Raw genomic sequence first — 25,561 nt, 5'->3', positions numbered from 1 at the left:
TTTTCTAGGCGTGCAAAGAATATATGCAAGGGCAGTAGACTTACTTGCCCATTCAGGAAATAATGAGAGCGACAGTAGCTCCCTCTGACCATGTAGTCAGGACTGGTATAGACTCCAGCAAATCAGAGAAACATTACTATACACGCATCCCAAAAGTGTTAATATTTTGATTTAACTTTAATCACAGTATCACTTAAATTACACCTCTGTCTTCAAAAGACAATACTGTCGCTGGACATCTGCTCATTATGAGACTATTTTGAGAAAGTTAACCAAAGCTTTAGCAGAAAAACACCTGGAAGAATGCAACCAGAGATCCCTTCTCCATGAAGGCAATGCCCCTTCTCATCCCCCTCATCAAGCAAGAGCAATTTTGTTAGTGTTTCACTAGGAAATTATTAAGCATCACTTTATGGTCCTGATTTGGCTCCTTCTGACTTATTTGTTTCCTAAAATTTTTTTTTTGAGAGGTTTTTGCAATAGGGTGCGTGCGCTCGCCAGACAGACAAAGAGATACATAGAGACAGAAAGTGAGAAATCACCCCCCAGAGGGGATGGTCACGCCGCAATCCCTTCTCCTCCATTCTCCCCTCGGGATTCTGGGCATGCACACACACGCACCCGGCGTGAGTTTCAAGCCACCGGGTCTGGGAGGCGAACCGCAGTCGACTACGTGGGAGTCCAGCGACATAGCCATCATGCCAACTGCTGGTTCCCAGTTTCCTAAATTTTTTAAAAGAATTTATTTTTTTTAATTTTATTTATCATTATTGTTATGTTTTGATTTGCTACAGGGCATGCATGATCGAGAGAGAGACCGTGAAAAAGAAAGTCACGAGGTCTGGGAATCAAATCACGCTCGGCCATGTGAGAGTCCAGCACCTTAACCACTATGCCACTTACTGGCCCTTGTTTCCTAATCTTTTTTTTTAAACTTTATTATTTATTTATTTATTTAAATTTGGCCAGAGAGGAATAGAGAGTGAGACAGAGAGAGAGAAAGAGCAGACCACCAGGTCTAGGACTTGAACCCCAGTCGGCCATGTGGAAGTTCAGTGCCCCTAACCACCACGCAACCTGCTGGCTCCTTAAAAAGTCTTTAAAGGGCACCCATTTTTTCCTTCAGTTAATGATGTAAAAACAAACAAAAGAAGTGCATTGACATGGTTAAATTGTCAGGATCCTTGGTTCCTTACGGATGACCTAAATGGCTGGTTTAACTACTTACAAAAGTGTCTTGAATTTGATGGAATTTATGTTGAAAAACAAATCATTAAAAATGTTCTCTTTTAAATTAAAAAAATTTTAAAGAATTACTTTATTTAACTTTATTTATTTATTTTAATTTGACCAGAGAGGGACAGAGAGAAAGAGAGAGAAAGAGAGAAAGTGAGAAAGCAAGTCACCAGGTCCAGCACTTGAACTGCAGTCAGCCATGTGGGAGTCCAGTGCCCTTAACCACCATGCCATCTGCTAGCCCCCAAAATTTTGTCTTTTAATTCCATTTTCCATAAATTTTTTGAAGTCCTCTTATATATTACAAATATTACATATATATATTAATATTTATATGTAAATAAACTGTGTAATACATTATCCTATCTTATTAAATATAATTATTATATTACACATGATATAGATTTAATATGTGGATGTATACACAAAAGTGGAATTATCAGATCAAAAGATAATTCTATTTTTAAATTTGGAGGAATATCCATACCATTTTCCACATTCCCACCAACAGTGCATGAGAGTGCCCCTTTCTCCATGTCCACGCTACAGTGCTTTAATTCTTTTTTTAAAAAATAATTATTTATTTGGGGACCAGCAGTTGGCATAATGGCTATGTCGCTGGACTCCCATGTAGTTGACCATGGTTCGAGTCCCGGACCTGGCGGCTTAAACTCACGCCGGGCGTGTGTGCGTGCGTGCCCAAGATCCGGAGCGGAGAATGGAGGAGAAGGGATTGCGGCGAGGCCATCCCCCCTGGGGGGGTGATTTCTCGCTTTCTGTCTCTCTGTCTCTCTCTGTCTTTCTGGTGAGTGCACATGCCCTATAGCGAAAACCTCTCCCCCCCCAAAAAAAGAATTACTTATTTGATTCCATTTGTTATTATTATTTTTTATTTTGACCAGACAGAGACAGAGAGAGGAAGAAAAGGAAAGTGAAAAAACAAGCCACTAGGTCTGAGACTCGAACTGTGGTTGGCCATAGGAGAATCCAGAGCCTTTATCCACCACACCACCTGCCGGCCTCATTAATTCTTTATAGTGTTTATTCTTGGGAGCTAAATATTGGAAGTGAAGCATTACCTTTTTAAACATTCCAGACTCCACAGAGGAAGGACTAGGCACCTCGCCAGTGGTGTGGAAGAACTGGGATTCCCCACAGTGCAATATAAATTCCTGGGACCCTCGAGCCATGTGGCTTCCATCCAGGATTTCTGAAGCTCTGTAAGGAGTACAAACACAGTCATGTCAATAAGCTCTCGAGAACACCGAAAACTTGAGAAGCATATTTCTCTATGTATATTTCTAATCAGCCAAAATAACGACTTGTTCTTCAAACTCTGCACAGCCCTGTAGATAATCTATACTCTCATAATACACTCTCATTTGTAACTCGCCAATGAACAAACCTTGCTGGCTTCACCATGTGGTTAACTGAATATTTTTTTAACTAGTCAGAAAACGAAGTAGACAAATAATAAGGTGGATAGACAATTTTGGCATGAAAGCAACCCAATTTCATTTAGCAGTTTTTTGGTTGTCCTACTGTCATTGATCTTAACAAATAACAAAAGAAAATTTGTATGTTCCCTGAACATCGTAAATAAAGTGGGAACCGAGTCCTGGTTAGGGGAAGGATGTAGGTTATGCCAAGAAAAGGAAATGTTCTCAGGATGATCATATTTATCACCCATGCCCCATATTCTTTGCTGGTAACTCAGAGTTTGTTCAGATTTCCACTTTTCCATGTGCCTCAGAGGATGCTGCTTTCAATCCCAGTAGTCCGTCATGATCAGTCTAATCCTGGTGTCCCATTTCTGTCACCAGTAATTAATTTAGGCATGTGCCCATACATATTTCTCTTGCTGAAATTACTACATTGATTGATGTCTTCCTGAACCTCTAAAGTGTTTAGACTTTGCCCTACTTATCTGGAGCAATTTTAACCAATGAGATGTGAGGGGCATCTCCTAAAGAAATCAGGAAAAGATCTCTCTCTCTCTCTCTCTCTCCCTCTTTGCTTGAGGGTACATGCACACATGAATGAGAGGGGGAAAAAAGTCTCTAGTAGGGTGTGGTCACTCCACCAGCCTCTTTCCTCCATCCCTTCAAGATCTGGAACATACATGCACACATGCCCAGCATGTTTTTTGAGCCACTGAGGCCAGGATTTGAACTGCAGTTAGCCATGTGGGATCCAGCTCCCAATGCATAGTGTTTAAGTACTGCATTATGGGCCCAGCCCAAGGTTTATAGGAAGAAATGGGCCCTGTTCTCTGCAGGCCAGTGTCATACCTGTATATGATAAATATGATAGCCATCTTGGGACCACTGGTGGGTTTAGTAGGAGAATAGACTGAGGAGAAAGCAGGTCAGAACTGAGGGTGACCTGAGTCTTCATATACACTATTGGGCAGCTGGGTGAACTAACTGCAGACCTGCCTTATCCTTGGCATTCTTGTGTTAGGTCATCCATGCCCTATTGTTTAGGCCATTTTGTGTTGGCCACTCTGTTATCTGCAGTCGAGTACCAGAATTGATACAAGGGTCAATAAATTTTCTAACATATAATGAAGGCTGGGAAAAAGACACCAGAGTGAGAGGTCAGTGGGTCGGCTCCATAGAGGACATGTCTGCTGCCTGGGACAGGCTTTGAATGAAGAATGCCAATGAAGTAGAAAGAGAACTAAAAATCCAAGGTCTCAATTATTTTACAGAAGAAATAGAGCATTTCGTGGAATGTTTACAATGTGCAAAGGACAAAAAGGTAAATAAGAGTGAGTACTAACACTCCAGCGGGGCAGGAAGCTAGAAATCAATATGGTCATATCGGCAGGAGATACATGCATGGACATAATTTGGGGAACTCTACTGGGCACATTTTTGTTTTCACAAACATCATGATTATTATTCTTTAGGGGCAGAGGCTCTGTGGTGCAGTGGTGATGTGCTGCTCAAGGAAGCTGAATCCTACATGATGACCATGGCTTGAATCCTTGGCCCAGCTGGCCTGAAACACCCTGAGCACCCATGCAAGTGCTGAGATGCGATAGGCTGGACTGGAGGGGGTTGTGGCATGACCAGATCCTGTAGAGGGTGCTTCTTTTCCTCTCTCTCTTTCCTCCTCACTCTCATATGCATATGCATATACATATACTCTATCATTAATAGAAGGGTAAAAAAAAAAAAAAGAAAACATTATGCTTTAAAATTCTGTCATCAAGGCAACATGACAAGCATGAAAGACATGTTAAGTGGAATAAACCAGGCATGGAAAATGAAAGATTGCAATTTTTTGCTCATACCTGGAAACTAAAAAAGTTTATCTTATGGAAGTACAAACTAGAATAGTGATTACTAAAGACTTCGTTAAGGAGATGTTGGTTAACAATACAAAATTACATTAGATAAGTGGAATATGTTAGAATTTTCTATGGGACAGTAAGGTAACTACAGCTAATAATAGTTTATTAAATATTTAAAAGTAGCTAAAAGAGAAGATTCTAGGGACCAGCAGTTAGCGCAATGGCTACATCACTGGACTCCCATGTAGTCAACTGTGGTTCACATACGGACCCAGTGGCTTAAAACTCACGCCGGGCGCATGTGTGTGCATGCCCAAGATCCCGAGAGGAGAACGGAGGAGAAGGGATTGTGGTGTGGCCATCCCCCCGGGGGGTGATTTCTTGCTTTCTGTCTCTCTGTCTCTCTGTCTCTCTTTCTCTGTCTGTCTGGTGAGCGCACATGCCCTATAGCAAAAACCTCTAAAAAAAAAAAGAGAGAGAGAAGATTCTAGAGCTTCCCAAAATAAAGTTAAACATTTGAGACAACAAGTATGCTAAATACTCTGATTTAATTACACGTTGTATTAATACACTGAAAAAAATCACACTGTACCCCCATAAACGTGTACAATTATTATGTGCGTGTGGTGGTTAAGGGTCTGGACTCTCACATTGCCAACTACAGTTCAAGTCCTGGACCAAGCAACTTCAAAATCATGCTGGGTGTATATGTGTGTGTGTGTGCCCAAAATCCTGAGAGGAGAATGGAGGAGAAGAGATTGCAACTTTCCATCCCCCGAGGGGGTGATTTCGCACTTTCCCTCTCTTTCTCTGCCTCTCTCCAGTGAGCTCACTCATGCACTCTATGGCAAAAAAAAAAAAAAAAAGAAGAAGAAGAAGAAGAAGAAAAGGAAAAAAAGGGAAAAGCATTATTCTTTGTATTACAGAAAATGTGAAGGTGTATTTGCAGCAATACATTTCTCTTTTTCTTCCTTCCAGTTTTGTACTATAAATATAATACCTGGACATAGTAAAAATAATTTAAGCAGTACAATTTCATTCTGCATAGACACCACACTGAATGCCTTTCTTCTTGGACCATTTTATCCCTTACATAAACACACATACAAATGCATTTCTACCCTCTCAAAGAGAGCTGAAGTTTCCCTTTGAGCAAAATCTCGCCTCAGGATTTAAAGATACTATATATGAAAGGGTAGAGAAACATGGTTAGCTCAGAGAATTTAGGTAACAATGAAAAAGTACCGTTTCATTGACCAGTCTTTTGATGGATGTGTCTTTGCATAAAGAACTATTTTTACCAATTGTTCCACGAATCCTAAGCCACAGTGCTTACATTGGTTGTCAAGTTCACAATAAATCAAGAGGAGCAGCAGGCAAGAGTGGACTCTTAGAACTTTTATTCCAACCACTGTGGACTTACACATTCTAACAGTAGATCAGAAATGGATAGGGGGATGGCCACCTTTAAGGATTCTTTTTTCTTGAGAGAAGTATACATGCCCATTGAATAACTGGAGACTGCAGAGACACCAAGCAGTTTTCTTGTGCTTCTGGTGCTTTACATTGTTGGAAGCTGGACCCAAACAAAGAATTATCTTTTCCTCCTAGATACTTCTGTATTGTATGATTAAAAGTTGGCAAGGTGCTTTTTCAATATATTTTGCTTGTGAGCCAATCCCCACTTATAATTTATGATCCATTTGCCCGCAAGTAACAGAAGCCTGATTAAAAAAAAAATCATGATCACATGTAAAATCAAAGGGGTGGGACTGGCCACAGGGTGGTGAGGTAGCGCTGTACACAGGGAGCTGGCGGCCTAGCACATTTGAATTCCAGCCCCTGTGGCTGAAAAACACGCCAGGCACATGTGTGTGCATGCTCAAAATGCTGATGAGATGAAGAAATGAGAAAAAGGATTGCAGAGTGACCACACCTCACTGTGGGGTGCTTTCTCTCTCATTCTCTCTCTCTCTCTTTCTGGTGAGTGCATGCATCCCTTGTCAAGAAAAAATAAAATAAGAGAAGCGTATTGAGTTAGTGAAATCGATTTATTCCGTTGCTCCTGAATTTAGTGGCAGCTGCAGTTCTGGATATAACATGAAAGTCTCATAATTCTAGAGGAGGAAAAGACTCTTTCTGTGTATTTCACTTAGAAGTGAGGAGATCTTTCCTAGAAACCACCTAGCAGCCTTTTCATTGCATCTCGTGCCTATTTCAAACCAATGACCGGAACTAACCCTTTTTGGCTGGGAACTAAAGGACACTGCTGTGCAGAGAGTAGGCACCTAAAAACATCCGGAGTTCAATTAGGAGAAAAAGAGTGGGGACTTTTTTTTTCCCCTTCCCTTCAATTTTTTACTATTAAAGTAATACTTAAACGCAGTAAAATAATTTATATAAGGGAATCAAAATGAAAAAGAATTTCTCTGGCTGCACCATAGTTTCATTCTGCACAAACACTGCTCTGAACAGTTTCCTTCTTGCAACATTTTATGCCATATATGAACTTGTATAAAAATGCGTGTCTACCCTCTGAAAGAGTGCTGAAGTTTCTCTTGGAGGAAAATCTCTCTATAGGAACTTAAAGACAAAAAGACAACGTATATAAAAGGAGAGGACACAGTTGAAGAGAATATAGGTGACAACAGAAAAGTACCTTATCACTGAAAAGGTGTGTAGTCCTTTCTTGGTGTGTGTTCTGTCACCGCCCTAACTTTATCTCGAAACATCTTCCTAATACTTAGTACAGTTTAGTAGAGGTAGACTCGATGTATACACTGATGCCCAAATCTGAGCTGTCAAAAGCTGGAACTTCTGTGGTTTGGGCCTCATAGTGTGTTGAACCCAAGCCTGCTGCCCTCTTGACTTGGGGGATAAACTAACACGACTTTGCATGCTGTCCAAGGGTCACTTCTACATGCTCGGGGTCATGATCTCTGGGACAGCAGAATACACATGGCACTGGGGGCTGGTTTAGTGGATCCGTGGCCAGAGGAGGGGGTGGAGTATTCCGTAGTTCCAAGGAAGGTCCTTGCTCTACCCTAACTCTGAAACAGGAAATGCTGGGTGTTAGTGGCACTCCCAGTAACCTCTGCTCCCTTTAAAGGCAGGGGGCGGAGGAGGTGTTGGCTGGCTTCCCTTTGCTGGTGACCCAGATCCAGGCAGTGCTGCTGTGCTCCTGGCCACAGATGCTATTATTTCCCGGGATGTGCTCTGGCACTTGGTTGAGGGGTGAGGCAAGGCCATGGGGAGCTTGGGTTGGGAGTGCTTTCCAAGCAGAGCTCGGCTTTGGGCAGCTTCTCACGCAGCCTGATGCTCAGTCTATCCCCGCCAGCACCTTCTACTTCCTCTCTGGTGTCAGTCACCAAACTTCTACTCACTGCAAACTTACTGGACAAACTTGCCTCCTGAAACACAACCTTCACAATATATTGCATGGAAATGATGGGCTTGGAATCACACTGCAGGGTCTCTGGGTGCAAAGTTTAACAATGCTTAGCACAATTCCTTCAGCGTTTTTTAGGTCTCCCACTATATATCACATATCAAAGTACACAGATGAACAACCTATTCTCTGCCTCAGGGACATTAATGTCAAGCAGACACAGTGGCTTATCAAATGGGCAGCAACACGAGGAGTCTTCAAAAAGTTCATAGAAAAATGCATATTTTGAAAAAATTATGCAGAGATTTCAAAAATTTTTGCACCATAATAAACAAATTTTTCCATGAATGTTTTGAAGCACCCCTATATTTTCAATTCTGAACAACAGCTACATATGAAACTAGCATAAAAGGAAACCTTTATAAATATTTGGGGCCAGTAGGTGATGTGGTAGTTGGGTGCTGGATTCCCACATGGACAACCATGGTCCCAGTCTTGGACCCAGTGGCTTGAAAACGCATTGTGGCATGCATGCCCAAGATCCTGAGAGAAGGGATTGCTGTGAGGCTATCTCCCCTAGAGGATGATCTCTCACCTTTCCTTTCTCTATCTCTGGTGAGCAAACGTGCCCTATGGCAAAACCTAAAATACATAAATAAGTAAATATAAATAAATATTTGCAATAGGAAAGGTCAACTGGAAAGTATGTTAATTTTTGAGTCCAGGACCTAGAGGCTTGTTTTCACTTTCCCTTTCTCTCTCTCTCCAGTGAGCATATGTGTCCTACAGCAAATTTAAAAAATAATAATAATAATAAATTTAAGTAAATAGTTCTTTAAAAATTAAATTAAATTGGGGACCAGCAGGTGGTGTGGTGGTTAAGGTGCTGGACACTCCCATGTGGCTTACCACGGTTCTAGTCCTGGGCCTGGTGGCTTGTTTTCTTACTTTCCTTCTCTCTCTCTATGTGTCTTTCTCTGGTCAAATTAAAATAAATGAATGAATAAATAAAATAAATAATTTTTTAAAGAATAAAAAAATTAAGTTAAATTAAAAATAGTATTTTTAAAAAGAGAGAGAGAGATGCTAAGTTTGACTCCCTGTGAAAAACTGGAGACTTCTATACGGAAGCACAGTATCCTTTGTGAATAGTCACTACTGGTCACTTAATAAACCACTTATTCTGGGGTTAATGAAATAAAATCCCCCCAAAGCTGCCATACTGGCCTCAATCGAGCAGAGAGGAACTTATTAACTTGTTAATTATAATCTTCTTTATTTCCCCCTTTTTTCTTTTTCAGCAGATATTATGCTGCCAGAGTGAGAGAGTTTCAGTGTTTTTTACTCAGACTCTTAAGTACGTGGACCATTTGTCAGCTCATTCTATTATTCTTTATGTTTCCTTTTTATTTGGCTTACTTTTAAAAAACAGATTGCCCTTCTCCCTGAAGATTAAGTTGGTAACAAAATTAGTAATGGCAAGATCAAAGTCTCCCCTTTCCTAAGTTAAAAGAGCAACATAGATACGGTCAGACAAATCCAAGCTTTCAGAGACCTGAGGCTTATATGATACGAGGGTAAGGGGGGCCTCTTTAAGAAAATGAAAACAGGGACCAGCAGTTAGCATAATGGCTATGTCGCTGGACTCCCACGTAGTCGACCACGGTTCGCGTCCCGGACCCGGTGGCTTAAACTCACGCTGGGCACGTGTGCGTGCGTGCCCAAGATCCCGAGAGGAGAATGGAGGAGAAGGGATTGCGGCGTGGCCACCCTCCCTGGGGGGGTGATGTCCTGCTTTGTATCTCTCTGTCTCTCTCTGTCTGTCTGGCGAGCACACGCGCCCTATAGCAAAAACCTCTCAAAAAAAAAAAAAAAAAAAAAAAAAAAAAAAAAACAAAATAACCTGTGTTTTTCAAAATTTGCAGTGCTAGGGACTCCTCTGAAGCTTCGGAAATAGCCTTGAAGCTTGAGCATCGTTAAGCTTCACCTAAGGTTTTCCTAATGCTGGCCTACCCCATCAAGTTGTTCCTCGAGCATTTTAAAGCAAGTTAAATGGGTTTCTTTATCCAATAATTCTTGCTTCTGAGATAATGACCATGTAAACTAATAAAATGTGGCATAAAGACTGATGTTCATTTTAACCGCAGGGTACTACTTGAAGCTGTACTGCCATCTATTGTCTAACTAAAGAATTACTAGTGTGTTCCACGGGGCCTCAGCTCTGTGACTTGAAAGTCCATCAAAAGCGCCTCGGTCTGTGCTGAAGTGTTTCCTTGTACGAGCTTAAAGCATCAGACACATAATACAATAGAAGCCCTCTTTTGAAGTGAGGCTTTGGTTGTAAGGCTACGTAAGTTTCCTAACTCAAAGCAGGTGAAATTTAACTCACTAACGAACAGCACTAACAGTATGCATGGTATTTCTTTACTACCACCGCTAAATGGTAGAATGCCCATTTACTGTGCAGTCTCTGTCCAGCTAATATTAGACTCCATGTTAAATTATGGACACAGACCATCAGGTAATTCTAGACCTAAAAAGGCCACCATTGATTAGCTGGTGCAGTCACTGACTGCGGATTTGAAGAGCCCCTGTCACTGAGAACCCATGTAGCTGACAAAGCACTGAGTGTGCTGGTTACCATGTGTGGGGCAAGGAGAGCCAGGCGTTTAAACCCAGCTCACAAAGAGGCACCTAATCGGTACCATCTTGGGGCAGGCAGGTGGTGTGGTGGTTAAGATGCTGGACTCTTACATGGTTGACCACAGATTGAGTCCCAGATCTGGTGACATGCTTTTCTCACTTTTCCTTTCTCGCTCTGTCTCTCTCTGGCTAAATTTAAAAATAATAATAATATCAACAGGACCAGCAGTTGGTGTAATGGTTATGTAGCTGGACTTCCATGTAGTTGACCACGGTTCGAGTCCCAGACTTGGTGGCTTAAACTCACACCGGGCGCCTGTGTGTGTGTGCCCAAGATCCAGAGAGGAGAATGGAGGAGAAGGGATTGCGGCGTGACCATCTCCCCTGGGGGGTGATTTCTCGCTTCTGTCTCTCTGTCTGTCTGGCGAGCGCATGTGCCCTATAGCAAAAACCTCTCCAAAAATAAATAAATAAATAAAGTAAAAAACAACAATACTAAATAACAACGAATAAAAAGAAATAATTAAAAAAATATATCTGTAGCATCTCCAGGAAAAATGCCCTCAAGGCTACTTCCCTTGGAAGACCAAGGCTTTGGGATTTGCAGAAAGGATTTTTCTTTCAAAAGCAAGGTTGTCTTCGAACATGTTATTCTAGCTGAACAAAGAATAGAATTTAGCACCATATACGTGTGGATTTCAGAGTCAGACAAGCCTGGCCATTAGCCCTGTGAGCCCGGGCTAGATACATAACTTCTCTATGGCTCAGTTTCTTCATATGCAAAATGGGGGTAATAATCAGGTTGTCCTAAGAACCAAATAAGGTAATGCTTATGAAATGCTTAGCCTAGTACTGGCACGTAATAAGTACTCAATAAGGATTAACTGTCTTGATTATGCATATGATGTCAGTTAACTTCTCCTGAGTAACAATTAATGAGGTATTAGCATATTTATCAGGCTTCAGTAAGAAATGTTATAGAACTGAGAATGTCTGAGTTGGAAGATATCACAGTGAAAATCTAGTGACCCAACCATCTCGTTTTGCAGCTGAGTTCATTGAGGTCCAGAAACATTCACTGTTCAAGGTCATGTGGCAAATTACTCGCAGAGTTAGGAGTAGAGAACTCACCTGACTCCTGGCTCAGAGATTAATTTCATTTTTATTCTTAAAATTTTTGCCAGGAGGCATGTGTACTCGTGAGACACATGGAGTGGGGGTATGAAAGCACCCTCCATGGCGTGTGGTCACAGAGCAATTCCCTCTCCTCCATCTCTCCCCCCACCTCAGGTTCTTGGACACACATGCACACGTGCCTGGGATGCCTCCCAAACCATGAGGCCAGAGACACAAACCTTATAGTTGGCTATGTGGGCTCCAGCCACCCCAAACCACCAGGCCACAAGTTGGCCCATAATTCCCAGATGAATTTTATGACCACAAAATCCCCAACTGGATAGGAAATGAATATAGTTTCCTATGCACGTTCAAGTATTAAAAACCCAAAACATTCTCAAAGTTTTACCGATATAAGGATTAGTACATCATTAAAACAAGTACAGAAGTCCCCCTTATCTGCAGTTTCATTTATAATCTCAGTTACCCACAGTACAGTACAATAAGATATTTTGAAAGAGAGAGAGAGGGACTGCATTCACATAATTATACAATAGTATATTGTTACAGTTGTTCTATTTTATTATTAGTTATTATTGTTAACCTCTTACTGTGTCTGATTTATAAATTAAATTTATGACAGAAAAAAACATAGTCTATATAGATATTGGTACTCTCCGTGGTTTCAGGCATTCACAGGTGGTCTTGGAATGTACCCCCACTCCCTACCCCATTTCTGTACTTAGAGACTATTGTATTTAGTGCCAGGAAATGGTAATAGGATGCAGAAATTCCGCCATCTAGTGGCTGCACAGAACATGGATCTCTTCTTCCTTTTCAGTAGTGTTTGTAAAAAGTAACACTCCTTGGCCTAGTCAGCCTCTACTACCCAGTCGCGCCCATCTCTCTGGGCACCCCGATGTTCTAAATGACAACTGGAAGATCAAGTGCCACATGGGCAGAAATGTTCAGTTTCTCCCCATCATTGGCCAGTGGAATGCAAACCATCGCTCCAGCAAAGATAGGGACCACTAGGGACCCCTGCCTGAATACCTGCATTTTGTGAAATCTAAGCTTCAGGTGTTACAGCCTCTGTGAAAGTTAACCAAGCCATTGCAGGTTCATATGATAAGTTTGCTCATTCGGGATCACTCCACATGATTAACACATTACAAAGCTCATCCAGAACTACGCTGAGCTCAGCAAGGTTTGGCTTTATTAGTCTAGGAAAGAATAGTGTCATTCTGAGAAAGAATAAAGAAGAGCAGAGGCTGAACACCAAACAGCCCTGGGATCATCACCCAAAGCCCTCAGGAGAACTGAGGCACCGAGACCTGTGCCACAAGGAGTCGGGTTTACCAGGAGCTCATGTTTCATGCGTGATTGCACATGCTCTCATAGAGGAGCCAAGGATCATGGAATTTTTTCCACTCTTTTTTTTTTTTTTTAATAACATTCAAGTTGGACAAGTTTAGTTTTCAGTTGTCAAAATATAAAAGAGGGATTTTTTTAATTGCTGGAGGGTACGTGTGCTCGAGAGAGAAAGAAAGCACTCCCCTCCCTCCCCTGCACTGAGACGGTCATGTTACATTCCTTTTACCTATTTCTCTATCCCATCAGGATCTGGGGCATGACCACACATCTCTGCTATATTTTTCAAGTTACTGGAGGGGCGGGGGGGATTCAAACTATGGTCAGTCATGTGGGATCTAGCTTCTAATGCATGCTTAACCACTGAGCTACTGGGCCAGCCTTAAAACACAGCTTTTTGATGGCTGAAAGTTTCCTTTTAAGATGATTCAAACTTCTGTGATTTAGTAATAGAGAAGAGAACATACAGCTTTTCTTTTGATGGCATATATGTTCACCAAAGAAAAACTAATGACCGTACAACCGCCTAAGTAACAAATAAATAATGAAAGAGAGAGTATTTAAATTGCTATCAACTGTGACACAAAACAATAGCACTGATGGTTATGTTACCATGGAACAGGAAAGGGGGAAGAAGCCTGCAGCCTGTGGGTACAGGTTCAAGCGTAGAGAGATCAACCCTAAGTCACCAGGGGTCAGCTCTGAGGAATCACCCTGAGACTCTCCTGCTTCAACCAATCCACCTCTGACTCTGGTCACGGGGCCTTTGTCCTTGTGTTTGCTTGGAGTCCCAAGACAAGATGCAGCCATGTAAGAACTCCCGGTGGGACATACTGCAGAGAAGCTGAGAAGAGAGTAAGCTTCTGTCTTACTATGGAGACTAAGGAAGAGGTATTCCTCATTCTCAAGGGCCAAGAAAAGCTTTGATTTTCTTTGCCTGTTGTCTTTCAGACAATGTGAGCCTATTACAAATCAATCTTAGTAATTATGAAGAACTTTATGAATGTACAAGGGAGTCTTCAAAAAGTTCGTGGAAATGTGTATTATGAAAAAATTATACATACATTTCAAAAAAATGTTTTGCACCAAAATAAACTTGTACTTTAATTTCATTTTTCTGGGACCAGCAGTTAGTGTAATGGATATGTCGCTGGACTCCCATGTAGTCAACTCCGGTTCGAGTCCCGGACCCGGTGGCTTAAACTTACGCCGGGCGCGTGTGCATGCATGCCCAAGATCCCAAGAGGAGAATGGAGGAGAAGGGATTGCGGCGTGGCCACCCCCCCCCCGGGGGGTGATTTCTTGCTTTCTGTCTCTCTGTCTCTGTCCAGCGAGCGCACGCACCCTATAGCAAAAACCTCTCCAAAAAAAAAATTTTTTTTTCATTTTTCCATGAGCTTTTTGAAGTCCTCTCGCATGTTTCTGTAAAGTAATGGCTTCTCTTCTTATATACTATCATTTCTTTAGTTTTCCAATCCTTATTCACATTGATAAGGATGGAAACTACTGTAAACCCTTTAGAGGAGAAAGCTTCGGGGTGGCAGTTAGATAGATATGAAACACATAGCCTCCATTCCACCAGCCTGACACCTGCCTACCCTTGCTCATTCCCACCACCGTCCTAGTTCTCAACTTCATTGTGTCTTCACCTTAATGAGTTTCCAGGTGTTCTCTGCTATCGAGTCTTTCCTGTAGCCTCTAACCCATTCTAACTTTACAAATAGATCACTCTTCCTGGCATATGCCCTTGTTTGAAAACCGTCCAATGGTTTAACACTGTCTGCAGAATTACATTCTTTCTCTATACTCTAATATTCAAGTGCTTCCACCTTTTGAACTCAGTCTACTTTTGCAAACATACTTTATACACCCTACATTCTAGGCAATTTTACTATACAAGAAGTCTTCATCAAGTTCACTAGAAATGTGTATCATGAAAAAAATGCATAAATTTCAAAAAAATTTTGCACCAAAATATATTTGTACTTTAATTTCATTTTCCCACAAGTGGTTGAAGCTCCCTTATATTTTAGCTTTGTGGAAATCATTGCTCACTCTCCCATCTTGGAGAATAAGCTCCTCAAGGGGCTCCTGTGTGTGGTTCCGTTTGTCTCTGCCATGGCATATGCCATCTGGTGCATCACAGAGGCACAGTCAGCGTTTGCTGGGCGAGTGAATACAAAGGCCTTTTGGCAAAGACACCTTGGTCCAAGTCTAGAGCAGCTGCTCGCAGAGCCTGTTACTGCTGATGACTGCTTCAAATAATATCAATATAAACCTTTGGTTCAAAAGTACCTCCTCCTTCTAGCCACAACCATTACATGCTAGGCTGGTCTATCTGTTATTATTTTCCAGAAGTCTCTGGTGATGTCACATACTTTGAAGTTGACTTTATGGTCTCTTTAATATGCATCATCTGCCTGTTCTGTTTACCTTTGCCCCACCTTAGCTCACTAGTCCAAAACGACTCATGCCAGCAATTAATAAGAGTCTCTGAAACTCAGGGCCAGATGGTGGTGCAGCTGTAAAACGCACCACTCTGTAAGGCTGATCCACATGGGAAAGTTCCGGGTTCACCTCCGGAGACTTCTCCGAGTATGCCAGATGTACCTGTGATCTGGGAATGGCTGAGTTTGGGGGTGGATTGAGGCATTAATCCCTGTTGGGAGTGCTGTTTCTGCCTCTCTCTTTCTCCTTCTTGCTCATGGAATAAATAAACAAACTTTAAAAAAGAAAAAAAGAGGAGTCTCCAAAACTCAAGGGCCCCAAAAAACACCTGTCACCAAACTTGTCTGCCCAAAGTAGTCCTTAGAGGCATTCAGAGAATTATCTTCAGCATTCATAAGCTTTGGTAATACTTGCATCATTATAAACATTCTAGAAACAATGCATTTTCAAGAGAAAGTATGTAATTGTTCCTTATTTAATTTTTTTAGCACTTTAGTATTTGTAGAACTCACAAATACCTACTTCTCTTTTTCTTTTTCCAATGCCAGAGGATATGTGTGTGCACCACACACACACACCGAAAGAGAGAGAGAGAAAAAGCATCCCACCACTACCACCATAGGAGTTGGTCACATCTCAATCCTTTCTCTCATTTCTCTATCCCATCAGGATCTTAGGGATGCACACATGTGCCCAAGGTGTTTTTCAAGCCATTGGGGCTGGGATTTGAACTGCAGCCTTCCATATGGAATCTGATTCCCTCTGCACAGAACTTAACCACTGTGAAATGGGGCAAGTCTACTTTTCTTACAGATTATATACTCCCGAATTTCTCACAGGTCTAATTTATAAATTTAAAGGTCTACTCAATAACTCTCCCATATGGTGGTCTGTAAATCTTATAGACCTAGACATGAGAATTAAGTCTTTAAATGTTACTTGTAAAACATTCCTATGGAATACAGGGTGCTTACAGTAAATGTCTTTTGATTGTAATGTGAAACTAAAGACATCGTTTGAAGGCTGACTTGGTGAAGACAAAGTGCTGCTCAAGTGCTGTTGGATCCACATGGAAGATTGTGAGTTTGTTTCCTGGTTGGTGTATCATGCCAGGACCATGCACCCAGGATCCTAGCTGGCTGGAAAGGCTCAGGGGAGGTGAGTTTTAGCTTGGGACCCTGTTAAACATGGTTTGTCTTTTTCTGTCTCTCATGCTCATGAAAGAAATAAACTGTATATATATATATATACACTTTTTTTTCCCTTTAAGAGAGATTTTTGCTATAGGGGATATATGCTCGCTGGAGAGACTGAGAGACAGAAAGTCATCCCCAGGAGGATGACCACACCACAATTCCTTCTCCTCCATTCTCCTCTTGGGATTTTGGGCATGTGTGCACATGCACCTGGCATGTGTTTTAAGCCACCAGGTCCAGGACTGGAACTGCAGCCAACTACGTGGGAGTCCAGCAACATAACCATTACATCTTCTGCTGGTCTCAACAAACAGAAACTATTTTAAAATATGAGAATAGGTTTCTTTATATTTCTTTAGTTTTTAAAAAATAATTCTTATGGAGACTAGTTTTTACATTTCTTTTCATAACTGTCAGTTTCATGGTCAACATGATTTCCAAATACTTGCTACATGCTCCATGATTAAAGTAAAATAATCATCAATTAATACATAATTGTCTAAATCACATCTTTGGCATCCCCCATCCACCAGCACAAGTAGGTGAACTCCACAAGAGGCCAGATCTGCTTAAAAACCTAGAAGCATTCTTTTGTAATGACTAGAATTATCATATACTGAATGAATGAGTTCAGTTAGGGTCTGTAACTGGTGCTAATATTACAAAAGAAAACGAGCTAAAAATCATTTCTAACAAGAAGCACTAGTGCCAGATATATTAGCGACACACCATGGAAATAGATTTGCTGACTGAAGACAATGTGAAGGGTCTAGATTGACTAACATTTATCCTCTCAGCACTCGTAAATGAAAATCTCTAAGGTGCAGAGATAAGAAGAGATGATCACTCTGTCCTTACCCTCCATCCAGCTTCATAAAGTTGTCCCGACAGAGATACTGGTTACGAGTGACAAGTGTCAACTTCAAATTCCCCACCCTAAGGGTACTCCGCTATTACTCTATTACTCCAACCTCGCTTTTCCCTACCTCCAAATTCAGCCTTGCAGCCGTGGACAGAAAGGTTTGTTTGTCCTTCCCTTATACACAACTTCCTTCATTATTTATCTCTTTGCTTGGTTTTCCTATAAATACTTTCCCCTTTCCTCTTTGTAATCTCTGGCTATCAAATTTCATCAGGTCTAATGAAAAACTTACTTCCTCCAGGACTTGAGGAAGTAAGTTGATTGTAATAAATCATGTGTTTTCTTACCCCTTAACTGTCCAGTCAGTACTAAGGGAAAGCCTAACTTACAAAAGGGTTGTGTTCCAAGATTTTTTTGAAGGTAACTGATTTATTATCCTAGAAATACAATGTTATAAATGCTGGTTTAATTCCCAGATAAGCTCCTAAAACTCAATTTCATGGACATAAAATATATATCCATGAAATTAGAAATATATAATAGGAAAAAAATATATACATAATAGAAAAAGAAGAAAAAGAGAAAAAGAATGTCATTATGAATTACAGAGTTGTTTCCATATGCCTTTAAAAAAAGGAATAGAATAGTCTGAGATACTATTTATTTTTCTCAAGTACAGAATTTTTCATTTTTAGTTTTTACTATAGGGTGTGTGTGCTCATGAGAGTGAGAGAGAGAGAGAGAGAGAGAGAGAGAGAGAGAGAAAGTAAGAAATCAGTCCGTGAGGAGGATGGCCATGTCACAATCCCTTCTCCCCCATTCTCCTCTTGGGACTCTGGGCATGCACACATGAGCCCAGCATGATTTTCAAGCTGCCAGATCTGGGACTTGAAGTGCATGGTCAGCCACGTGGGACCTTAACCTCCATGCCCCCTGCTGGCCCTCTTTTTTTTTTTTTTTAGAATAAAGATTACTGAGGAAAATGTGAGTTCCATCAGAAAGAGATGGTGAAGAATTTTTCAGAGATAATGTGACTTTCCACGGGTTTGTCGTTAGCAGATGTTGATTATCATTTTTAATTTTAAATCAAAATTTACAGTTTTTCATTTCCTTCATACAAATGCATCTCTAAGTACATTCTTAGACTTTACGGCCATCAGCTGGGTGATGGTGATTCATAGTAGAACAAAAGAATGAAAGGGGGGCCAGTAGTTGGCGTAATGGCTATGTCACTGGACTCCCACGTAGTTGACCACAGTTCAAGTCTTGGACCCGGTGGCTTAAACTCACGCCAGGCACGTGTGCGGGCGTGCCCAAGATCCCCAAGATCACCCCCTCTGGGGGGTGATTTCTCGCTGTTCTGTCTCTATGTCTCTCTCTGTCTGTCTGGCGAGAGCACGTGCCCTATAGCGAAAAACCTCTCAAAAAAAAAAAAAAAGAATGAAAGGGAAAAAAGAAAAAGGAAAAGAAGTGGGAAATGAGAGGTTTTCTTTGTCTAAGACTAGAAAGAAAAAGGAAGAGAGGAAAGTATTTCAAATAAGGTGAGGATGTGGTTAGGAGGAAGGATAGTAGAGGGCAGAACAAAGGAGGCTGCCCAGCAAGTGCCCAGCAAGTGCCCAGCAAGTGCCCAGCTCTCAAAGGCAAAAACCCTGGTTCCGCATTGTCTCCAGGTTGGCCACTGGGATTTCTAGACTTGGCACAAGCCTTTGGATACACAGCTCTTTATGCACGGAAGACAGAGAACATGCAAAATGAAGGAGAGAAACAGTACCTGGTTTTGAACTTTGAGGTTGAGCATTATGGAAATACCATTTCTGTAGGTCAAAACTAGTCAAAGATGGCTACTTTCTATGGTTCAACCTCCTGTTAATCAGTAAATATTCACCTCTGGTTTTCTGTGAACATACGTGAGTTTCTCAGTTCAATTATAGGCTCTTTGAGAGCTAAGAACTACCCCATCTTCTATCTCTACAGCCTTACACAGTGGGTATGAAATAAATGACTGATTTTTCTTGATCGGCGATAATAGAAAACAAGTTTTTTCTTGTGCCGCTGGCTGGCTGAGAACCCAAGCTTCCAGCACTGAGAGAGAGTTGAGTCACTAAACCACAAAGCATTCTGTCCCAAGAAAATATTTATTTTGTTTAACAGGATTTTCAATGAGGGAGTGTTATCTCATCAAGTAGAGCGAGGACTTGTGAGTCAACAATCTCTGTGTACAGAGGAAATTTTTACTTCTGCACTTAAAATAAAGGTAGGAACGTTCACAATGTTTTACTGTGAAAAATCGGGCACCATCCTACAGAAAGAAGGGCCAAATTAATTTTCTTCACTTAAAAATATCTTTATACTTCTTGTGTAACAAAAATAAATAATTCAAAAAGGAAATAAATTTGAGTTTTATAAACTGAGTAGGATCTATGGAAATAAAAGTGCTTCTAAAACTGAATTCATTCATGGGACCAGGCAGTGGTATCACAGTAACACGACTGGGCCCACAGGGAGATACCCAGCTTTGTATCCCGGGACTTTCCTGAGTGCCTGCCCGTGCCTGAGCCAGCTGGCACTGGGGGTAGATAGAGGCTTGGGAACCTTGTGGGGTGCCTGTCTCTCTCACAAGAGGAAAAAATAAACTTTTAAAAACTGAGCAATCTATAAAATCAAAAATGAAATATGGGGACCAGCAGTTAGCATAATGGCTATGTGGCTGGACTCCCATGTAGTCGACCGAGGTTCGAGTCCCAGACCTGGTGGCTTACACTCACACTGGACGCATGTGCGTGCGTGCCCAAGATCACGAGAGGAGAACGGGGGAGAAGGGATTGCGGCATGGCCATCCCCCCTGAGGGGTGATTTCTTGCTTTCTGTCTCTCTGTCTCTCTCTGTCTTTCTGGTGAGCGCACGTGCCCTATAGTAAAAACCTCTCCAAAAAAAAAAATACATATATATATGTAAATGTAATTAAAATTCTATGCTTCACTGGTTTAAAATGGAAGATAAAGGCTATTGACATTTTCCTGGCTTGCTAATTATTTTTTACTGAAAAGAATAAAACATTTTATTCAAACTATTTTATTCAAAAATTTATTTCCCAGGCTCTGTGGGATGGCGGCCTGTGTCACTGCTGTGCCCTCTGGGCTCTAAGTGCGGGCTGGGTGCCCACCACCAGCATGCATGCTCGCTTTATGGCCCTCCAAGGATCTCAGAGTAAGGAACTTGAAGAAATTCAGATACGTGAAGTCGATTTCCATGGAAACCTCAACATTCTCAGATGACAGTTGTAACAGCTTTGCTTCTGATAATTTTGCAAACAGGAGAGACCATGAAGGCTGCAGGACGGGTAGCCAGTGTAGACACTCAAGACTTCTTGGGATCATAACGTTTCTGGCTCGAAATACCAGAGGAGCAGCCAACAAAAAAGTAGCCCCTCCCCAGCCGTCAAGAACTCTGTGATCAATTCCAATTCTGACTCACAGGGTGAAAGACGCATGACATTTTTTTTGAAGAAAAGGGCTTTAAATATAAAGCAAAACAAAGCGATGCTTGTAAAACTCATGTCAGAATTAGAAAGCTTCCCTGGCTCCTTCCCTGGAGGAGTTCCCCCCTAAGCCCCAGCTCACAATTAAAGACACCCTGAAGGTGTGGATTCTCAGGTGCTGCATCCAGGAGAAACCCTGAGTGGAGAGTTTGTCCTCTTTCCAGACTGTGGTCCCAGATCCTTGCATCCCTGAGTGCCTTACCCGGGGAGGAGGAAGAAATGAATACGTACAGGTGGGTGAGTACGAGGAACTCCATGGACAGCTACATGAATAAAGATAACATGGTCAGACCCATGACTGTTCCACATGTGATTCACCCAGTAGAAGAAATTAGAGAGGAAGATCATTTGCAGCAACTTTGGAGAGAAGACATACAGTCGCTCGCTGAGATTTGTCATCAGCGCTGCCAGAAAACTACTGGTACCAAAACAAATGGCAGAAACCCAGACTTCTGGGGTGTTCAGGGCCAGTTCTGTGGCCTTTGAAATCATTATGGCGAAGAGTTCAAGAATGCGCTGATGGACCCGAACCGGCCCTGCCCGCCTTGTTGAGTGTGGAGTCTGCAACTGCAATTTCTGCTGACAGCGAGATAGATACTGTGGGTGACTGCATGTTAAGAGAAGTGCCACAGCTTTGGGAATGGGCACGCTCACTTGAAAAGTCTGAAGTTAGACTTGAAATGCAAGTGTAATGTCTGGATGATTCACTGCCTGCTGCTCATTTCTAAGATTTCCCTTGTTAAAGTTTTCAGTTTTGTCACTGATTGAAACCTGAGCTAAGAATCTGTTCTATAGGAAACACAGGTCCAGTTAGTCTCTTCAGACTCACATGCATTTCTGGAGTGTCATGGAGAGTATACTGCTTGATTTGCTTTGCCTCTCTGAAATTTCTCCTCTGCCTCCAACCCCCTCTATTCTTCAGTGGTCCTCTCCTAACACTTAGTTTCTGAATTACTACTTTGTTTTGAGAAAGAGATTTTTGCTATAGGGTGCATGTACTTGCTGGAGAGACAGAAAGTGAGAAATCTCCCGGGGGGGGGGGGGATGGCCACGCTTCTCCTCCATTCTCCTCTCCAGATCTTGAGCACACACGCACACAAGCCCGGCGTAAGTCTTAAACCTCTGGGTCTGGGACTCAAATCATGGTCGACTAAGTGGGAGTCCGGCGACATCTGCTTACGCCATCTGCTGGTCCTTCTGAATTGTTCTTAAATGACCATTTTACAAAAGCCTGTTTGATTGAATGAATGTTGAAATATCCCTAGAATCTACCCATAAAACCCAAGCACTTAGCAACACCACAGTCATGTTAACTAACTAGATCTACTGAATTCCAGAGAACAGCCCTCTTGCTTGTTGTACACGGAAATGATGGGCATGATTTAGTGTACATACTAGTTGTCATTTTAAACGGGAGTCTTTTTTAAAAAAATAATTATTTTATTTAACTTTATTTATTTATTTTAATCTGACCAGAGAGAGATGGGGGTTGGGGGGAGAGAAAGTAAGAAACTAAGCTGCCAGGTCTGGGACTCGAACCATGGTCAGCCATATGGGAATCCAGCACCCTTAACCACCACACCACTTGCTGGCCCCAACATTTTAAACAGAAGTCTTAAAGCTATGTGGAAAAAAAATTAGGTATGTTATTTTGGGAGCCTCTCCTGAAGATATTTCGTGTATTGTACTTATATATAAATTGTCACTTTGAGACTCACCTGCTGATTTCTTCTGCTGTAAAGTGAAACGGTGCATTTGGCTTACACAGTTTCGATCCAAAGGTGTGTGGGCAACGCTATATTTAAAATTATTGCAGAAAAGACATTCTGGACATTTGGATGGTGACACTTCAGGAGTGGGCTGATTTGAATTCTTCATAAAAAGCTTTGGCATAATTGTAGTTTGTCAAGTTTATTTCAGTCCTTAGGGAAGGTATTTCAGATAAATCCTTGGACCACGGCTCATGGAAACTTGATGTTAGTAACTAGTCTGTGGCAATCTGCAGCTTCTTGAAGAAATCACAAGCTGGTCACAGATGCATGTTTAGGGCATACGCATTTTTATCACAATGAGAAGCACCTTGTTGGAGAAGGGAAAACTTTAGCAGTTGGTTAACTTGACGTTTCTGCCAACATAGCTTCTGTGTGGATTTCATGTGCTGTGTCCCTCCCTCCTGTTTCAGGTGAATCATTTGGTAGTGGTAGACTCTAAGTGTGCGTGTCCAACCTCCTTGCTGTGTAGCCCGTGGCTGTGCCCACTCAGTATTTGGTGAATAACTAGAACTTGAGTTGGCAAGTGTAAATACAGCTTTTTATCTGTAACACTTTTTATACAAAGTTTTTAATTTTAGTAATAAAATATTTTGTTCTTAAAAAAATCAATTCCCTGTCCTTTCTTCTCTTTCAAAGAAGAAAATCTTACAGTTTCCTCATTTAGAAAATATTCAAAATGAAGTATTTTTCTCTTACTACCATATTTAACAGTTATAACCCCTGTCGCTACATTTCAAATAAGGGAAAATCATGCCACTGCAATTACTCTTAATGTGTATATTTAAAAACAGAGAAGATTTAACATCAAACCATTACATGAATCATTCCAGTGGATTACCATTTTACTCACTTCCCTAGCAAATAGTTTATCTGTTCTACTATGGAGGCCACCCTGTGTGACAATGGCCCAGATTTGCGGGAAACACCGTGAGTGACCTGGCACACTGGGTCCTTATGGGCAGGAAACTGTAACGTCTCCTGTGACCCGTTTCCCAGAGAAGCAAGCCCAGTCGCCCCGGGTTAATGTGCCCTGCGTTCTATATAATAGCTCTTACATGCCACGCTTTGTGTTTCCAAGTAAATCTTTAACTTCCTTCTTAAAGATGTTCTTGCTTTGGGGAAACCCTGCTGTTGGTATGTTCATCCTTTCCTGTCCACTGTACATGTACAGAATTTTCCATCATAAATATGTATGGTAAAATTTGCTGAACAAAGGTAATCCATTTACTTAAAAATATTATGTATAACATATATATTATATATGTGGCTATAGGGCGCGTGTGCTTGCCAGAAAGACAGAGAGAGACAGAAAGCAAGAAATTACCCCCCAGCGGGGATGGCCACACCACAATCCCTTCTCCTCCATTCTCCTCTCGGGATCTTGAGCATGCACACACACACGCCCGGCATTTAAGCCACCAGATCCAGGACTCAAAGTGTGGTCGGCTACATGAGAGTCCAGCAATGTAACCACTACGCCATCTGCTGGTCCCATAAAATACTATATTGTTTGTAATCTGCTCTTTCACTCAAATACAGAGCTCCAGAGATGGCTGCATTCGAGTTCTCTTTGCTGAATTTATTTAGACTACGAGTCTTTCAATACCTGCATCACTGCGTCTCCAAGTCCGTGGCAAGTGGCGTCTGCACAGGGACCTTGAAGACACAGTAATCAAGAGTAATGGTGCATGTACTCCATGAAGTGAGTCATGACACTTGATGTGAGGAATTGCTTTTAAGGCTGGGTAACAAGGGGGCAGAATTCGTCTAGTTTAACGCATTGTGCTAGCTTATTGAAATGTTTGCTGAAGCAAGCAGAGGTTTCTGTGGAGATGGAACAGATTAATGAATTATTGGGATGCATTCTAAAATACTTTCCCTGGTTTCCTGAGGAAGGCATCCTCAATGTGGAAACTTGGGAATGTATTGGTAAAATATTGCAAAAGGAACATAAGCAAGGCTCTCATATTCCTATAAATGCATTTTACATGTGGACAATGATAAAGACCGTCTTAGAACCTTTCAGGGAACAAAACCAAACTTTCAGCACAAACAAATATGAGATTCCTGTGCCTACAACACCCCCTCCTTCAACCCCTGCGCCAGCTCCTCTCAGTCAAGTGAGGGAAAAGAATCCCTTTAACAACGAAAACCCTGCAACATCCGTCTTTCCAGTTCAAACTTTAACCCCTGTAGAGAAGGCTCTGGCCAAATATCAGGAAAATTCTAATTCAATAGATCTGGATAAATTGTTATTTCCACTGATAGAACAAGACCCACAAGGAATTTGCAGAGAATTCATCAAAGGTTTGAATGAAAACATTCCACGGGCTTCAGGATAATATAAGAGAAAATGGAGTTCAGGCTCCATTTACTATGACCATTCCAGAAACCTTGGGTAATATGTGCCTGCCCCCTTGGGCATGGCATCTGATCTGTACAGCAGCTCTTACTGGGAGTCTGTATTTGCAATGGAAGGCAGAGATTTGGAAATTTCACACAAGAAATGCTAATGTTCAAATTACATTTAAAATGTTAACAGGCTCAGGACCATTCACACATTTAAATACACAGCTGAAAAAAATCCATAATATTCTAAATTATTTAAAAACTCTGTCTTCTTTCTAACAAAGCCTCAGAGAAAAAATAAACATCTAAGGGTTAAGCTCTAAAACTTCTTTAAGAGGAGA

The 25,561-nt window shown here is 41.5% G+C and overlaps 1 pseudogene; it reads left to right on the top strand.

Moving 5' to 3' along the window:
- Window positions 1–20,735: 20,735 nt before the first annotated feature.
- LOC102477072 (cell division cycle-associated protein 7 pseudogene) lies at window positions 20,736–21,706 on the top strand (annotated as a pseudogene).
- The last annotated feature ends 3,855 nt before the right edge of the window (window positions 21,707–25,561 follow it).

Source organism: Tupaia chinensis, unplaced genomic scaffold, assembly GCF_000334495.1.
Source record: "Tupaia chinensis unplaced genomic scaffold, TupChi_1.0 Scaffold000527_1, whole genome shotgun sequence".
Classification (NCBI taxonomy): domain Eukaryota; kingdom Metazoa; phylum Chordata; class Mammalia; order Scandentia; family Tupaiidae; genus Tupaia; species Tupaia belangeri.
Note: the sequence above shows the minus strand (reverse complement) of the source record. Positions and strands in the feature narration are given on the sequence as shown.